General features: G+C 34.1%; 1 protein-coding gene across 2 annotated transcripts in view; it reads left to right on the forward strand.

The window, feature by feature from the left end:
- The first annotated feature begins 7,112 nt into the window (after positions 1 to 7,112).
- Positions 7,113 to 19,307, forward strand: part of LOC149089690 (uncharacterized) — a 184,354-nt gene continuing 172,159 nt past the window's right edge. Inside the window, exon 1 of one of the 2 annotated variants that reach the window (XM_089237907.1) lies at positions 7,113 to 7,479. The gene's annotated coding sequence lies outside the window, so the exon portion shown is untranslated. The remainder of the gene's footprint in view (positions 7,480 to 19,307) is intronic. The other variant, XM_089237989.1, reaches the window with a different exon arrangement.

Below are 19,307 nucleotides of genomic sequence, written 5' to 3' on the forward strand. Positions count from 1 at the left end.
TTTATATCATGAATGGAACCTGGAATTTGACCTGGAATATTTTTTCGTAACCATGAACAATAGGAATAATTATTCTAAAATTAATATAACATACATTTCTTTTGAAATTCTATTGTTTACGTTCTATTCTAATTCTATCCTACGCGAGGTTCTCCGAAATTCTAATTACTAATTATATATTTGTATCATATTAGCGAGGTTTCTATATATTTTTGTTGTGCTTTCTTCATATGTATTTTTTTTGTCTTTTTTTCATATATATTTATGTTTTTTATATATACGATGTTTTGTATCGTGTTATGAAATGTGTGTTAAATGTGCAATTTTAGACAAAATCGTAGTCAAGCCAGATTTCCTTTATGATCAAATTCATGTTCAGCACAATGAATTACATAACAAATGAGTATCTTTGTTTCGGACGCTTTTCAAAATTTGTTGTATAGACAATCATTTTTTTAAATATAACAAAGCACAAAAAGCGCAAACACATACATAGACAGACCCAACGTACACATCCAAACATATAAACGTCAAAAAACATATACTTTGTGACCACAATGGAATTGGAGGTCCTTCCAGCATTTCCTCAGGATTGGAATCAGTCTGCACAGGATATTTATTGTTCATCGATTCCCTTACATATTACAAATTAAAGTTTACAACGATCGCATCAAGGTACAGTATAAAAAATCAATAAAGTCCATTCGAACTGCTTCAAATTCAGCTCGAAACTACAAGCCTAGTTATAACCCTCGTGTTTGTGAAACCATCAATTTCTGTGCTGCCTAAATTATACTCTCCGAGAAGTAACAGGAAGAAAACACGTTTCAAGTTTATTTCTTTTGTCCATTCTTCAGACTGCTATACAATGGGAGCAGAGCCGCCCTTACTAGACCTGGACGTGGGGCCCGGTGAGAAAATAATAGTTTCGCCCCCTAGCCGCAATTTTATTCTGTAGGATGTAATTGGGGCATATATCCTGTGGAAAAAGGAAAATCGTCATTGAAACAACCTATTGTCTCCTATTGTGTTTTTGTGTTAAATTCTACAATTTCGGGGAAAAAAGGGAAAATTTCAGGTCAAATTCGTATTTAGCACACCAGCTTACGTAAGAAATTACTTATATATATACACACACACATAAGGAACTCAAGGAACTTGAAGGTCCTTCCAGCAGGTCTACAGGGTTAGAGTTATTTGGCACAGAATATGTATTGTTCATCGATTCCCGCACATATAACAAGTTAGTGTTTAAAACGATCGCATAAAGGTACAGTTTAAAAAATCAATAAAGTCCATTGGAAGTCGTTCAAAATCAGCTCGGAACTACAAGCCTAGTTAAGACCCTCTGTTTGTGAAACCATCAATCTCTGTACTGCCCAATACTGATACTTCCTGATATAAGTAACAGGAAGAAAACACGTTTCAAGTTTACTTCTTTTGTCCACGCTTCAGGCTGAAATCCCATACAATAGGAGAGTAAAAAGAACAACGTGAAAGAAGAATAGGCATCCTTTTAATAAATAGTTTTTCACTTTGATCCACAGGAAAAAAAATATCAATAGAGAACATTTTAAGGGGACAGTCTCAAAAAAAAAAAAATACTTATTTAGACTCTCTGTCCTTTTCCAAAACAAGATGAAACTCAAGCCTTATTCGTGGGAATTTAATATCTATGGATAAACTCACTCACTGCAAAGGGTAAAGCATAAAAAAAAATATTGAGTCAAGAGTCTTCAGGGATTTGACAAATAAAGGCCAACATCGCCGAAAATGTTACCAAAGGAACAAAAAAAAAAATATCTATCTATTTAAACGGTAGAAATTTTTTTTCGTATGTGTAGACAGTATTTTCTTTCTCTTTTTCTGACCAATATACAGCTGGAAGTCATGACAGAAGGAGACACAGCTCCAATCTCTGTTACAAAATAGAGAAAAGGTGGTAAAGACAATAGAAAGACGTTACCAGGTACAATGGTCAACCTGTATGCTAGCTGACTACTGTTGGGCAAATTGTAAGGGGAGATGTTTCTTATGTCCGGCACGAGCGTAGGGGCGTGCCAAGCACGTATAAATCAACTATTGTGTGGTAATACATTTGCATTTCTATGTGTCTGTGTTGTTCTGCTATGTACTTGTGTTGCGCTTTTGTGTGCATTAGTGTGTTCCGTCTCTATAAATATTGGCGAGGTTTCTATATATTTCTGTTGTTTTTTCCGTATATTTATGGTTTTTTTTAATATACTTGTTTTTCAATGTATTCAAGAGTGTTACTATATGTTTTAAATGTGCAATTTCAGAAGAAAAAAAAAATTCGGGAAATTTCAGATCAAATTCGTATTCAGCACAGCAAATTACGTAAGAAAGGACTTTGTTTCGACTTTTTTTTTCGTTTCGACGTATTTGTTGTATAGTGAATCACTTTTTTAAAATATAACAAAGCGCAAACATATACATAGACACACCCAACGTGCACACCCAAGCATATACATAGATACAAACATATAAACGTGGAAAACATACACTTCGTGACCACAAGGGACTTGGAGGTCCTTCCAGCATTTCCACAGCATTGGAATCAGTCTGCACAGAATATTTATTGTTCATCGATTCCCTCACATATTACAAATTAAAGTTTACAACGATCGCATCAAAGTACAGTATAAAAAATCAATAAAGTCCATTCGAAGTCCTTCAAATTTAGCTCGAAACTACAAGCCTAGTTATAACCCTCGTGTTTGCGAAACCATCAATCTCTGTACTGCGTAAATTATAATTTTTGAAAGATAACTGGAAGAAAACACGTTTCAAGTTTATTTCCTTTGTCCAAGCTTCAGACTCCTGTACAATAGGAGTGTAAAAAGAACAACATCGAGGGAGGACAGGAATCCTGTAATAAATAGTTTTTTACTTTGATTCAGAAGAAACAAACTTTTATCAACATAGAAGCATTTTAAGTGGACAGTCTCGAAAAAAACGACTTATTTATACTCTCTCTCTCTCTCTTTCTGTTCTTTTCGAAGACATGATGAAACTTAAGTCTGAGAACTTAAGATTTATGGATAAACTCACTCACTGCAAAGGGTAAAAAAGAAAAAAATATATATATTGAGTCTTCAGGGATTTGACAAATATAAAGGCCAACATCGCGGAAAATGTTGCCAAAGGAACCAAAAAAGTATTTATCCAGCTAAACGATGGAGGAAAAAAAATTTTCTTATGTACAAGATCAGAGAGTTTTCTTTTTTTCCTGGCCAATCTACAGCTTGAAGTCACGATAGGAGAAGAAGCACAGCTGCAATCTCTGTTATAGATAGAAAAAGAAACCATATATATATATATCCAGGTATCTTCTTCCTTTTTTTTTCACTTTTGTATATTTTTTCCTACCTGTTACGGAACATCAGGTACGTGGTTCCGAGACAAGCGAGCATCGATCTATAAAACGTGAGGTAGAAAGAGAGAGAGAGAGAGTTTGTGCGATGGTGGAGTATAGACCGTGTGTGTGTGTGTGGAGAAATACATACCAAGGTTTGGTTGGTCGATGGCGTAGAGATGTAGGCAGTGGAGAAGCACATGGTTTCAACCCATTTCCTGTTGCTTTACCTTTGCACCAGAGAAACCAGCCAATAGTATTTCATCCTTCTCCACCCTTCTCTTGTGAGGAGACGTACAAGAGGCTGCTGGAAATATTTGCTTCCTTTTATATTTTGGTTCTTCTTTTTTAAGAAAAAGTAAAATTTTCACCAATTTAGAACGTTTCTGGCCGTGATTCTCACGTTTGGCTTTTCTAATTGGTTATTGACCTCCCATTATAAATTCTCTTCTCTCCCATCTGTTGATATTTAGAATCACGTATTTTAGTGTAAAATTTAATATACTCCTACACATCTCATTTTAAAAATATTTCAATATGAAAATGAATATTTCAACCTTGATATTTCAAATCTCGAGAGATCAGAATCGATATGAGAAAGAGGTAAAGCACGTAAATTTGACAAGTCTTTCGCACTATTTATGGAAATAAATTAATAGTGGGTAGAATTTATATAAATATCGAATATTATAATTTTTAAAAAGTTTGTAATCTATTTTATGATATCAATTCCAATATTTTTTTATATATTGGTAATTATCGTTATAGGAATAATTTAAAGTTTAGGAAATATACCCATTTTTATATATAAGGGGGTGATTACGTAATTTTCTTGCCGCATTTTACTGGTGAACCATTGGTCCTAGAAAAGCATACTTCTAGTACTTTTACTAGATAAAGTACCCAAATAAAATGCAGAACTCAGATACGCCATTCATGTTGCAAGGTGTTGCATAGTTAGAAAAATAAGAAAACTAACTTTTTATATGGAGACCCGGCACCCAAAAACCCAATTAGAAAGTTGTTGCCCTGTGTAGCCCCCCCCCCTCCCAAGCGAACAAAAGAAATTGTTCGAAAAAAAAAGTTTTTCGCTGAAATATTTGAATTAAAAAATTGAGAAAAATTAGGAAACAATAGCTTAAAATAACGGAAAATGCTTCCTTCCCTTATTTATGCTGTTTTCTCCCCAATTTTTCTCTACTACAGGGCAACAACTTTCTTATTGGGTTTTGAACACAGGGTCTCCATATAAAAAGTTGGTTTTTATTTTACCAACTAAAAAATACAACACCTTGCAACATGAATGGTATATCTGAGTTTTGCATGTTTTTTGGATAATTTATCTAACTGGAAGTATGCCCCTCTAGGACCAACGGTTCGCCAGTAAATTGGGGTGCAAGCTGTTAGCTATGATATCAGCTGCATCCCAATCCATATATAGGGTGCACAGCTGTATGGATTTGAACTCAATCGATGAGATTTTTCCTCATTATTCATCAATATATACAGAAATTTTGAAATTTAATATATATAATATGATAATTAATGTTTATTATTAATGTTTTTATTAATATTATGATTGGTAATTTTTAATGTTGAAAATCACTATATTGTTAGTAAAGTTATATTATCGAAGTAATAATGAAAAACAAAAAAATTATGAACAAAAAAATAATGAGATTTTCAAACTCACCACAAATTCGAATTTATTTACAGTGTGAACGTCATTCATATCAGTCGCGTATTAAGCACCTCACGATCAAGGACGTAATACTGCATAGTTTTGAAATTACTCCAAACGCCAGTGGAATAATTTCAAAACAAAATTCTTACAGTTTTCTTTCCTCTCTCCTCATCACTGCAAAGCTTTATTGCAACCCTAAAAAAAGTTGTTCTTTTCACCTCCGTGATGTAACCATCTACTATATACATCTAAGAGTGAAGGAGAACAGTTAGGTGAAAAGAGAAATATCTACTTCGTACATACTGTAAGTATTACAGACAAGAGAGTGGGGGAGAGAATAGAGTATATAATTAATAAGTATACATGCATATATACACACACACACACATATATATATATATATATATATATTACGTATTATACTGTTTTCCTTTCATTTGGTTTTCTTTCTTTCTTTTCTACTTTATCTTTCCTTCCTTTTTCTAACATGCGGTTAGGTTAGGACAAGGTTACCATATTTATCGCCGATTCCTCAAATAGAGATCATCGGAATTTCTTGACAACCGCTTGTAAGCGAAGCGGTTAGTACCAGTTCTTAAACTCAAGTTGATTTTTTTTAAGTAAGTAATTTTAATAAGTTATTTTTATCATTTAATCGAAGTGCCATTAAAATGGTTACTATCCATTAATGCTAAAAATAATTAACTGTAAAAAATATTAAAACTAAGCAAAATCAGATAATTTACTGTATGTAATAATCAACACGAAGAAATTAATTTGACACACTCTTATAAATTTAAGAAGAGATTTAATAAAAACATTTTCTGATAATTTTTTTAAAGATTTAATAGAGAAAGTTACCATTAATTCTATGAAACAACATAAAGAAATATTTTATATTATTTTTAATTTCTTTTTCTATTTGCTAAATTTATAAACTAGTCCACAATTTATTTTATTTAATTTTTTATTCATTTTTAATTTATGATTATTTTTATTTGAATTTTGTTAAATTTCATTTTAATTCTTTATTTTATTTACCAAGTTTAATTATTTCAGTTCAATTTTTCATTTTATTGATGTTAATTTAAAAACTATTACTTTAATTTGTCGCTTTACTTTAAATTAAATTATTTTAATTTCAGTTTTAATCTTACAGAAATTTAATTTTTTATTCAATCTTATTTAAATATGATTCCATTTATATTTAATTTTTCGTTGTATCTGAATTTTATTTTTCGTGTTATTTCAATTTAATTTCATATAAATTTCATTTTATTTTCATTTTAATCTCATTTCGTTTAAATTTCATTTCATTTATTTTCATTTCATTTATTTTCATTTCATTTATTTTCATTTCATTTATTTTCATTTTCATTTCATTTATTTTCATTTCATTTATTTTCATTTCATTTATTTTCATTTCATTTATTTTCATTTCATTTATTTTCATTTCATTTATTTTCATTTTCATTTCATTTTATTTAAATTCAATCTTATTTTTTTTTATTTATTTCGTTTTTGATGTAATTTTTCCGTTTGTATAAATTTAATTTTTTGCAAATTAAAATACTGAAATTTTTTCATCTTTTTTAATTCATTTTATATATAATTTTTCTTTTTATATAAACTTAATTTTATTCAAATTCGCTTTTCTTAAATTGTTTTCATATTTTATTTAAATTCTTTTTTTCTTATTAATTTATTTTTTACTTTTTTTATTATTTGCTTTTTTGCGTTTTTTATTATTTGCTTTTTTAATTTTTTTTTCATTTAAATTTTCACTTCTATCAAAATTAGTTTTGAATTTTTTCAAATTTCTGATTAAAATCGATAATGTATTTTTGCATCATTAAGATTTTAATTATGATATGTTGTTTCCAAACCAGTTTTCCTGGGACTTCTTACACCATTATATAATATTACATCAGGTAGTAATTTTTATTTGATTTTTTTCTGTGATTTCTAAGCCAAGAACTTGGCGATATTTTGGCAGACGGCGCGACGAATCTCCTCGCTTTCCGTATAACCTGAGTGTGTGTACCTCCGAAATCGTTTACGAGAGAGAGAGCGTGGCATGGCAATCAGATATAGCGTGAAACATACACACACAGACATATAGTATACACAGAAGAGAAAGAGTGTTAAACAGCTCCACAGAATTTCGATTCGGCAAGGAGATGACGGAGAAAAACCTCACACCAAAGGTGCACTATTTCATATTTGCTGCTGCTGCTGCTGCTATTGCTTGTAATGTTGTTTTTCCTGTAGGGCGTAGCTGTTGTAATTAGATGGCAAATTTCTTGCATCATATTAATTCAACAATCTCAAATTTAATGCATCGAATTTAATAGTGCAAATGAAAAGAAGACCAGTAAGGATCAAGCAAAGTTTTTCTTTTTGCACAGTTTTAATACAGGTAAGTGTTTAGCGTTTCGCTCTTTGCATAAAATATTATACCTCGGTGGTTTTCAAACTTTTAATCGTTTGTCGTACTTGAAATACTGTGATATCCCCGAGTTACGTGAACTCGAAGCTACGCGATTTTTCGTCAAAATTCACATATCTCGAATTCAAGTATAATCACAGGATAATTGCGGAATTGGTAACGCTCGCGATTATTAAGTTAAAATCAAGTAAGAAGTGTTTAGTCGAGCAGAATAGTCTGTCTTGAACTTTATATATGTTACGGTAAATGTGACAAATCTGTTTTTACACATAACAACCGGTTATTATTTGTAATTCATACTTAGCAATCGTTGGTAGGTTTGATAAATTTATCACTTTTAACGGTGAATATGCATAATTCACCCAAATATCGTTTGTAAAATTGATAAATACGAAACATATCATAATTTGTACTAGAGATTATGCATAATACCCAAGCGTCGTTGGTAAATTTGATAAATACTGATAATATTATCACTTTTATCAGCAATTCTGCATAATAGCCAATTACGTTGATAAATTTGATAAATACTTGAAATTTATAACCTTTATATATGGGATCATTCATAATACCCTAGGGAAATTGGAGAATTTGATAACTATGAAAAATATTCCGAATGAGTCTAGTATGTGTGATAGTCGGATTCCGATGTTAATGATAATTAATAATAAGAAATTTTAAGATTGCACACCAATACAATACATATACGAATTATCATATGTATTATGCAATAGAATACGATTTATCAATTTACCAACGACGCGACGGTTAGGTATTATGTATAATCGCCGGTAAAAGTGATAAGTTTTTAGTACTTATTAAATTTAGCAACGACGCTTGGGTACCATACATAATCACCGGTAAAAGTTATAAATTTAAGGAAATTTATCAAACTCACCGAAACGCTTAACAAATATGCATAATAACCGGTTATTATGTGCACAATAACCGCATTTAACCCACTTACCGTAACATATATAGCATATATACGCTGATGTTTGAGAGGCTACAGTGTAGTTGGAGAAGTTGATTGAAATGAAAAGTTTGCGGGATTTTTGGAAATGCTATTTAAAGGCTTGGTGTGGCATCTTCCACTAGTCACGTTTTTCTCGCCCGAGTGGCGCAGTGGTAAAATGCTCGTCTTCCACTATGAAAGTTGCCGTCAAGGTCCATGGGTTCGAAACCAGCCAAAAGAACATCCGAAAAGTTCTTTACCTATCGAGCCTGGGGCAACCATCAATAGATGGCACCTTCATTTCCCACCCAATTCCACTTGTTGGAAATTGCCATGTGGCGATATATGACTGAAGTTGGTTGTGCGGTAAAGTAGTCACGATTTCAAGCCCATGCCTAACGTTACAGCCAGAATTAAATGCAATGCTTCATTAATTAACTATGTGTTGCTCATCAATGGTAATTCACTGGGTCTACAATTCTTAATTTATGGTAATATTAATAAATTTGTGTATTAATTCTATCTATAATTAATTCTATTAATTTCAACCAACGAATGAAAAATGTTTTCTTGTCTCCGAAACCAATGTTTTATTGTTTAAATATGCAACCAATGTTAACATTCGTAACATATTACATTTGACGTCCGTTTGCAGATTCCAGGGAATATGGACGTTTTTAGAGCCCCCTGATTGTGTAGCCACGAGGCACACTTACGCTAATTAGACTTATGCGGTTATCGTCGATTCTACCTAACTCTGGGGAATTACTGTAATTCGTAAACGTTTGTGACAGATAAAAAAAAAATCTTCATTAGATTGCTATTGCTAATTTAATTTTTTGGTGGCGGATTCTCAAACATTTGAAAGCGGTTGGAAACTAGTGATGTAAAATAAATTGAGATAATTTTTAAATTTATTAGTGACATTAATTTTTTGCTATTTATTACTTTTTAATGTGGAATCGAATTCAAATTTTTTATTGTCATGACAATGGTTTTGAAAACTATTGATTGTGTGTCTTATCAATTTTTTTGAATATTTTATTATTTTTATTGAAAAATCATATAAAAGTAAAATATTTTCACTTTCAGTTACATCAAATTAAATAAATTGGAAAAAAAAATACTTATTAGGAAATGAAATTTGGATCGGAATTTATAAGATGAAAATTTAAAAAGTGGATTTTGTTTGAAATTTAAATAATGATTAAATAAATTGTATATTTGGTTTGTAAGTGAATTTTTAATGAATGACAAATATATAATTGAAAAAAAAAATTAGTGGGAAATTGGAAAAATTTTGAGGAAAAATAATAAAAATTAAAGAAAATGTTAAAATATTTTAGTGAAAAAAATTAAAAAATATTTTACTGAAAAGTAGCAAAATATTTTTAATGGAAAAAAATTACAGGAAAAAATTAAATAAAAAAAGGAATTTCACTAGCAAATTTCCTGGGCTGATCTTACGCATCTCTTGGGAATACGTGAGCATCACGTTATTAAAAAAAAATAAAATTCAACGACAAAAATACAAAAAAATTCAATCAAAAAATCACAGGAAATTTCAATCTAGAAAACTGAAAGGAAAAAATAATTATATTTAACGCATAGCATAACTCAGTTTTTCTCTCAGAAATAATTTCACGGTAAACGTATGAACAAATGAATGAAAAAGTTAAGAAACATTTTAATGAAAAGAATACAAAAAATTAAAGAAAATATTACGATGACTAAAATCGAAACTTATACATTTTAAAAAAAACAGTAAGTGGAAAGATTTTGGAGAGAGTTCAAATTACATCTATTGCATATTATTAACTGCCGAAATTGTTGATATTCAACATATTATATGTACTACTGATTAATCATTATAGTTTCCATATTTGTCTAACAAGCTTAGACTTATTATTCTTTTAGTAATAGTATTATATATCAATAAATCGACTACAGAATCGTATTCCAAAAACTTTTTTGATATATCACGCGCAACAACGTTTTATATAAAATAAACTAGCATACACATATTTTTTCCTCCAAACGTCGTTTTAAGCATGTCTATCTCCTCCGTTTAGAGCGAAATTCCGAAAGGAAAAAAAAAAGTAGAGTATGTTATAACTTGTAAGTATATTGTGCCTACCAGTACGGAGAAATGATAATTTCTCTGTCTGTCCGGTCGTGGACAGTGGCCATTACTTCCGACTTGAAGAGTAAATGACCACCTGCCCGAAAAAAAAAGAGAGCGAAAAAATGCCCGCTGTTACCGACTGTATATTGTTGTTGCTGTTGTTTCTTGCGTCGTACTTTGGGAAATATCGAGACGAAACCGATAGGTGAATCTTCTTTTGTTCGAAGAACTTTCTCGAAGAATGTACAAGAAAGAAAAAAAAAATAAGCCTCAGGGAGTGGAAAGAGTCTTCGTGATAACAGCATATGACCGCTTCTCACAGAACAAGTAAAGACCCTCAAATTACCTTCTGGGAGAAAAGCGTGTGTTGGACTTTTCGAGGTCCCACAACCTCTTTCTTCTATCTTCTTGAACTTGCCTTATCTCCTAAGTTGGAGAACTCCGAGATAACAAAGGATAAAAAAAAAAAATGTTGAGTTTCGTGAGTTAACTCATATTACATTGAATAATTAGTTAGCAAAACTCAGTTGCTCGCAACGAAAGAGAGCGGTGGAATTATTGATGAGGCATCGAGTACTTACTCTCCGTCGTTCATTGTTCCAAAATTCTGCAGATTACTTCCGCGATTCTGTAAATTAGCCAGAGGAAAAGAACTTGAAATACACTCATAATTTCGAGAGGAGCATCTTCGTGTGTAACAGATATTAGTTTCAAGGAACGTTTGTTTCTTCTTAAGAAATTCATTCGTGGCCATATCGTAAAAGAACAATTTTTGTGTTATAATCAGTATTAGATCGAACCATAGATGTATAAGTGTCCTTTCCCGTTCATTTGAAAGATTTGTGGAAACTAGTGAGCTTAAAGAGTTCAGCCACTCCTCGACTTATGAACAGGTTCCGTTCCGAACATCGCCTGATATTCCAATCGATCGTAAGTTAGAATAACGGCACTTTGGTGAGAACTCGCATATTTCACTTCAGATTTACTATAATCAGTAAGGCCCTCAAAATTGTTTACTGACTTTTCTGAGTGCCTACTTTTCTTTGAAATACTTTTTATGCACTAGCCTATTTAATAGTTCGGACAAGGACACCATCACTCCGTTCCAGCCATATGCTATGTTGCGAATATCATGCGCAAACGAAAATGCTGTGCAGTACAAGGCCAGTAAACGGCATTAGAATTAGATCGCCTGTTTTTTTTCAACCAGTGGTAGGTCTTGAAAGGCATGGGCCAGCTATACTTCTGAAACGGCTCTCACCTTCGGCATTTTTTTTTTTTTTTTGAATATGTTTCATTTTTGTGGTCCATGCATCAAAGCAGCTATTTCTTTCTTTTTCAAAAAAATTCAATAGATTTCATGATAGGCTTTACTTTTACTTGGTTTTTACCCAGAGCCCAGGATAAGCTCAGACAGCCCCAGGTTGGGAAACCTACTACTTTATCGCACACCAACTAAGGTCATATATTGCCATAGGGCAATTTACAGCCAGTGGAGTTGGGTGGGAAATGAAAGCGCTATCTATCGGTGGTCGTTCCACCACCGATTTTTCTTGAGACGCGGACCAGCTTATATCCCCTAGGAGGAACAGAGCGGGGGGGGGGATCACGTTTGTTCTGGTGGTGGTGGTTGTCGCCTCAGGCTCGGTAGGTAAAAAACTTGTTTCTGATGTTTTGGATTAGATTTGAACCCGAGGACCTTGACTGTAACCTTCATAGTGGAAGACGAGCACCATACCACTGCCCCCCACAGGAGAGGTTGTGAACTTGATACATAAATAAATTTCATAAGTCGTGAAAATAAAAACAAATTTTATACAGCATTTATCTCTTGAAAATACATAATTCCGGAACGAAGATACGGGGAGCTGCAATGGTCTAGCCATTTTTCGCAAATGCTACCATGGTCGGAGTGCCAAACATAATATTTCGGCCCATACTCGAAAAGTCCGTTCAGTTGATCGTTCGTAACGCCAATTTTATATTGGTTTGGCCAACACCATCTATAGCAGAAAGCCCCCGCGCGAGGCTCCTGACGTCACTGAAGAAGTCCATCTCGCCTATAGCCATTGAATATACTGCAAAAAAAAAGATATAGCATGTGATGCGTCGGCCTGCTATATCCAGTGGCTACAGGTGGGCTACTTCAGTGACTTCAAAACTCCGTACGGAGGCCTTCCGCTATAGATGATTTGGTTTGGCAGACACGTTGGAGTAACGGGGTTTGACACAAAGAGAAGATTATAATTTCAACAGAGCACGGGCCTTTTTTTTGGAATATCTCTTCAGATTCCATAAACCTAACAATGGTCAATGCCTCTGTGGAGCTGAAGGATGAAGGATCACTTCTCCATTATGCAACAGAGTGTCCAAAAACCCAACCTTTGCATTTTGGCCAGTAAAGGCTTCTTGAGCATTCCTATGGGAACAACGCTCGCTAGAAAGCCAAATACACGCAAAAATGTTGAAAGACCTCATCAGGTATCAAGAGAAAAATCTCCGCGCTTCATAACGAGAAAAGTCTATGCGCAAATGGCCGCACTCCCAGCTCATATATGTGGACCCAGACTATATTCGCCACCATGTACGCAATCCCGAGCATTTACGGCGCCATCGGAGATGATTCTTTTGTCTCTGCCCAATACACGGTCAAAAACTATAGCACTACGATCATGAATTGGATTGGTTAAGAAAAGCTAGTGGAGACAAAGGAATGTAGATCGTCTTGATAATCAATCCCAACGCCTACTACGATCTAAACTAAGAATACGATTTTGGTTAAAGTTGCATCCTAATAATGATTTCTGACAGATTTTGCGAATCAAATAATCACTGACAATTCAATTACATGATTTAAAATTAGATTAGAAACGGAATTGGCAATTACAACGGAAATTGGCAATTAGCAAATTATCTATTCAATCAGCATGACAGGACGCTCTACTATCGTGGACGTTCCGTGCACCTCAATGAACCTGAATTTAATGAATCACTACACAAGTGTTAATATTTGATCGATCCGCCATTCTACGCAATTTTGGCGATTCATTTTTATACTTTTAATATAAGGAATATTGAATAAAAGATGTTCCAGAGTATATGTTCCATATGTTCCATATATCCATGTCTGTAAGGCCGTGTCTGTATTGGTTACATTTTTCAAGTTTTATAAAATAATTTTTATCAAACTTTTATAGTGTAATATCGGCCTTACTTATTTGTATTTGTATTTGTAAAGTAAGATTGTAGAATTTACGTATGCTTCACGGGATACCCAGGAGCATCTTGCACGAGCACTAGGGGCCCGACACATGGACTTACCTCGTTTGCGTAAGAGAGGAGCTTCCCCGTTATTATCTGGCACAATGATTTATGACAATAAATATGCAAATTAAGAGCTGGTGCCTAAGCCCTCTTTTATTTTGCTCAGGGGATACGGTACTGTTGAGACAGCAGTAAGGACTAATGTAATATTCAAAAATTTGTTCGAATTCCATGGAACCGCATCATTTTTTCAAGGGTTCCACGAGAAGTTTTATGTTGGAAACTCCTGGCCTAGATGACTTGAGTCTGTCAATTCAATTTGTTTCTTCAAATCAAGCAATCCTTCTACATGAGAGAGAATGTTTTGTCTAGTTTTACAAAAATAAATTGCCCCGCGAATTAATTTTGGCTTTCACAAGTGTTCTAGAACAAATCTGAGGTTTGTAGATATTATTTTCTTCTAGTATGCAATCGGAAACGGGTCAAAGCGTTCACTGTCTATTACGTTAATGAAATGAAATCTCAGTCACACTCCATCAAACGGGCGATCAACTCAGGAGCCACCCCGATCAGATCGCCTTACGGCGATATCGGCCATTGCTCTTAGGCCAGCATTACATTATAAAAGTTTGATAAAAGTTCGTTAATAAAACTTGAAAAATGCAACCAATAGGCGGATCAGTTAAGTTCGCTCGAATGTAACAGATGTGCTTACATTCTGTGCCACAACAGGCAAATTGCCCAACGAGGTGGCTGACTTAAGAACATCATGGATTCCCGAGCCCCTACCTACTACTGCTACACCACACATGCACCCCCACCCCCCGCGAACCCCCCCTCCCAACGAATCGGTACATGCGGGAATGTGCGTGTACGTGTAGTGCAACCTGACGTAAAGTTTGTTTCTGTGTAATGCTTGTTATGTGTAGTGGTGTCATCTGCCCCCAGTTTTACTAACTATGAGTGAAGTGTTATGATTGAATGATTTATCGTTGTAGGACTGTTGCTCTCTGTGGCGAGACTTTTTTTAACGGGGAGATCGGCTCGCATTTGCGCCTTGAAGTTGGGAACCACAGAAAACCAACTTCAGCCGACCACCACTGTGGGGTTCGAACCCGGATCCTCGCATCACGAGTCCGGCACTATAACCACTCGACCACCACAGCGGCTGGATTAAAATTAGTGGATTAAAATTTTCCAAAACAACGAAAAACGCATCTTTTTCACAATTTTTAATTTCCTGATGAAACGGAAAATGACATTCATGAACATCTATAGCTTCTGCTTCGAAATTCCGTAATGAAAGAATTTAATGTTACTGTTTTCAAGTTGTTGAGTGATCTAAATAGTCTGGAATTTTTTAAATGACACATTATCTCCTTAAAATTTAAAATGAAAAACAGTATTAGTAACAAGGAAGTTTTCTTTTTTGAAAGCTCTCCATTTGATGATACGAGGCACCAAAAAAGCTGCCACGGAATCCCAGGGTTCCGCGGAACACTAGCTCGAAACCCATATGATCTAGAATCTGGATCATTTAGGTCTGTCAATACAGGAGTATATATAATAATACTCATACTTCTCAAATACAAATACAACGCCACAACAGGCAAATTGCCCAACGAGGTGGTTGACTTAAGAACATCATGGATCCCCGAGCCATTTTTTGGAGGCCCCACCTACTACTGCTAAACCACACTCACCCGACATCGCCCAGCCCCTCATCCGGGCAATGGCTAAAATTGACAATGGTCGATAGAGCCTGGGCGGTGCACGGAATGAAATGAAATGCTACACCACACATGCACCCCCCTCCCGCGGAACCCCCCAACGAATCGGTACCTGCGGGAATGTGCGTGTACGTGTAGTGCAACCTGACGTAAAGTTTGTTTCTGTGTAATGCTTGTTATGTGTAGTGCTGTCATCTGCCCCCAGTTTTTCTAACTATGAGTGAAGTGTTATGGTTGAATGATTTACCGTTGTAGGACTGTTGCTCTCTGTGGCGAGACTTTTTAACGGGGAGATCGGCTCGCATTTGCGCCTTGAAGTTGGGAACCACAGAAAACCAACTTCAGCCGACCACCACTGTGGGGTTCGAACCCGGATCTTCGCATCACGAGTCCGGCACTATAACCACTCGACCACCACAGCGGCTTTAGTAACCCTTTGAAATTGGTAACATCGGTCACGCAATGCATCAACCCTTGATCTCTCTTCATAGGATTTTTTTTTACCATTCCTGGGGTCTCATCAATCATTAACCGTTGTATTTATAAGTATGGTCGACCATGTTGGAGAATCAAGACGTTGTGTTGCAACCAATAACTCTCACGACAAATCGTCATAAAATGGTTTTATCGACTGAAATCGAAATGTTCAAATGTACATTTGCGTTCAAAACTAATGGCAAGTATTATCAGTGAGTATAAAGGCTTGGAATATTTCAATATATTATTCATTGGCTGAATTCAGAATCGGGCAGTGTGATTAACCTTCTAATCCAGTGAGGATAATAAGAGGAATTCTTATCTGTCCTTGATGAGAGAGAGATGATTTTTGATAATTTTTTACTCGTGATGATTTATACTGAAATTGCGAACGAGACATCTTGATTTGTTTGAATCTCTGAATCATAGATAGTATGAACTTATTTTTACTTAAAGTTATCTATGACTTTGAATCAACGTTTTCCTTGCCGTAAACATCACATTCGCGGACAAAAGTTGAAAAAATTTCGTTTATCGTATGCACCGCACGTGCCCAGAAAAACAAATTCACCCTCCGTATAATATCTATTTTTTCGTATTTCACAAGCAAATATATACAGCGGAACTTCGGTGAACGAGATTAATTCGTTCCGCCAACGTGCTCGTTATTCGAATCAAACTTCCTCATAGGAAATAATAGAAACTCGGATAATTCGTTCCACAATTACTCATTCACATGAAAATGACAAAAACTTCATTCACTCAATAATGCAACACAATAATAAGAAAATATTTTAAAAATAATAATGCCATGTTTACAACTAAACTAAAATCTAATGTAATCCAATGTTTACAACTTACTCTGAACGACCAGAGAGGAAAACTATCGTTTAGGACGGCTTACGACGGCTTTTGCATTCTTCATTCACCGACTATAAACTTATTACTTTATGTGACTTTAAAAAGGAACAAACACTATGACGCTTGTTTTGGCTCTTTTTTGGGGTTGTTTTTTTTTTTTTTTTGGAAAATAGGAAATCGCACTATCGTTGGACAGATTTATTGCTCACACTGCTACCTATTTCGAGTAGTTCTCTTCTACAAAGTTTTGCGTTGATTCCCAGATTCTACTCATCTCTTGATCTCATTTGAAGTGACGCTGACTCCTCATTTGTCTCTTCGTCTTCCTCAGAGGAGATCCCGTGTTTAAGCTCTTGCTGTTGTACACAATGTTGATCCATCAGTTCATCTGTGGATATGACCATGTTCCTCCACTAGTTATTGAACATCGGGATCATGCACCTCCAGTCCCATGGTCTTCCTCAACGATACAATCTTTGAAGAAATGATGGCCCTTGTTCATGAGCTAGCCCTGAAGTCACGTTGAATAATACAATCATCCAGTTTCGTATCGTAAAATAGTCATGTTCGTACGGATGTTCATTTTTCCAGCCCTGTAAGTTCTAATGCGACCTTTATGTCATCAATCGTCCGTGGTAAAGGTACGATTCCAATTTAAAAAATGATCAAAACTGGTTCACAAATTACCCTGAACCAGTTTTTGAGAGTCAAAATACAGTGTGTTACGAAATAAAAAAATCTAAATTTTTATAATGCATATATATATATATATATATTGTTTAAAGTTTTTGTAATTGTATTTTTAATTGGGTTGCTGTGTTTTAGAAATATAAGGCATCCATATTTGTTATGGGCATCGTTTCCTGAGTCAATGCGTTAGGCATTTTGCATTTTGTGGCCTTATATTTGCTTTCAAGGCCATTATTGTTTATAATTTGTGTTAATTGCATTTTTAATTGGGTTGCTGTTTTTTTTTTAATATATGACATCCATATTTTTATGGGCATCTTTTTATCAGCCACCTCGTTGGGCATTTTGCCTGTTGTGGCGTTGTATTTGTATTTGTAAAGGCCTTTTTTTCCTAAGTGAACTTCAAGGGGAAAAAAAAGAGAGGAATCGATATATTAATTTCTTGAATATTCCAATGTATTAACAGTATGTAAGCGATATTCTTCCACGAATAAACATAAAAATGACACTTTACACATACCACGATACATAAAATTTAAAATAAATAAACTATTGCAAAAATTGTGGAATTCCATTGAATACGGTTTTCCTCAGAACCGTATTTAAATGGGGTTTTTTCTTCTTCTTCTTCCCATTATGGTTCACTTTAAAAGCTTTTTACGCGTATATTTCCCCATTATAGCTAGTTACAAAACTATATAAAACATTTTTGAAACTTTTCCACCACGTCTGAATAGAATTTGAAAGACAAAAAAAATGTTATAGTTTTTAACGACTGTATCACATCTCAAAAATACAAATTACAAACACAAAGGCCACAACAAGAAAATTGCCCAACGAGGTGGCTGGAAAAAAGATGTCCATATAAAAGAAATTCAATAATTATAGAATTCGTATGTATTGTATATTCTTTATGTGTTGTTACGAATACCGCATAATTAATGGTATAGTGTCACGATTTCTATAGATATTCGCATTAATGAGTAAAAATGATAAAAAGTTTGTTATAATTTTTTTAATTTCGATATAATGCTAAACGTATTTTAAACGAGTTCGTAAATAAACGTTTTATTTGAAAAAACTTGTTTTTTTGTTCTTTTTAATTAATTATTATTTTTTAAGTTTTTACTCCGATTCCTATTGTTTAATTTCGCTAATTCAAATGTTATGTTTGTTCTTCATACAACATTCATTAGCGCATCTAATGACGTAGCCCAATTTGCAAAAATATCAATTTAATGCAGTATTTCGACAATACGTTACTAAAAACTTTTGTAAGTTTTCAAAATATTTAAATGACTCTCTAATTTTATCTTATATATAAATGTGAAAGTATGTATGTATGTATGTATGCTCTTTATACAAATCTACAGTTTTAGACCGATCGTCGCCAGATTTTGCATATATACCAAACAGGTCCGGGATTGAACCGTAGGCTACTTTAAAATTTCGTCAGAGCTGGGCAAATGCCCGAAATGAGCGAAAAACTGCCGGGCAACAATGGTTTTGGGGCCTCAACAATTACTTTCGGAACATTTACTTTGGTTGCCGTGGTTCCCAACAATGCATTTCAGACGTGTATATGTCTTTACAATGGTTTGTCACATCTTTAACGCTGCCACCATTACAGTTTATTCCTTTATAATGGTTTGGCTCTTTTCCAATACTCCCAGTAATTGAAGAAAACCCTGGAAGC

This window comes from Pholcus phalangioides, unplaced genomic scaffold (assembly GCF_987345545.1).
Source record: "Pholcus phalangioides strain wild (caught in Gottingen) unplaced genomic scaffold, Ppha-v1.0 ptg000001l_1, whole genome shotgun sequence".
Lineage (NCBI taxonomy): Eukaryota > Metazoa > Arthropoda > Arachnida > Araneae > Pholcidae > Pholcus > Pholcus phalangioides.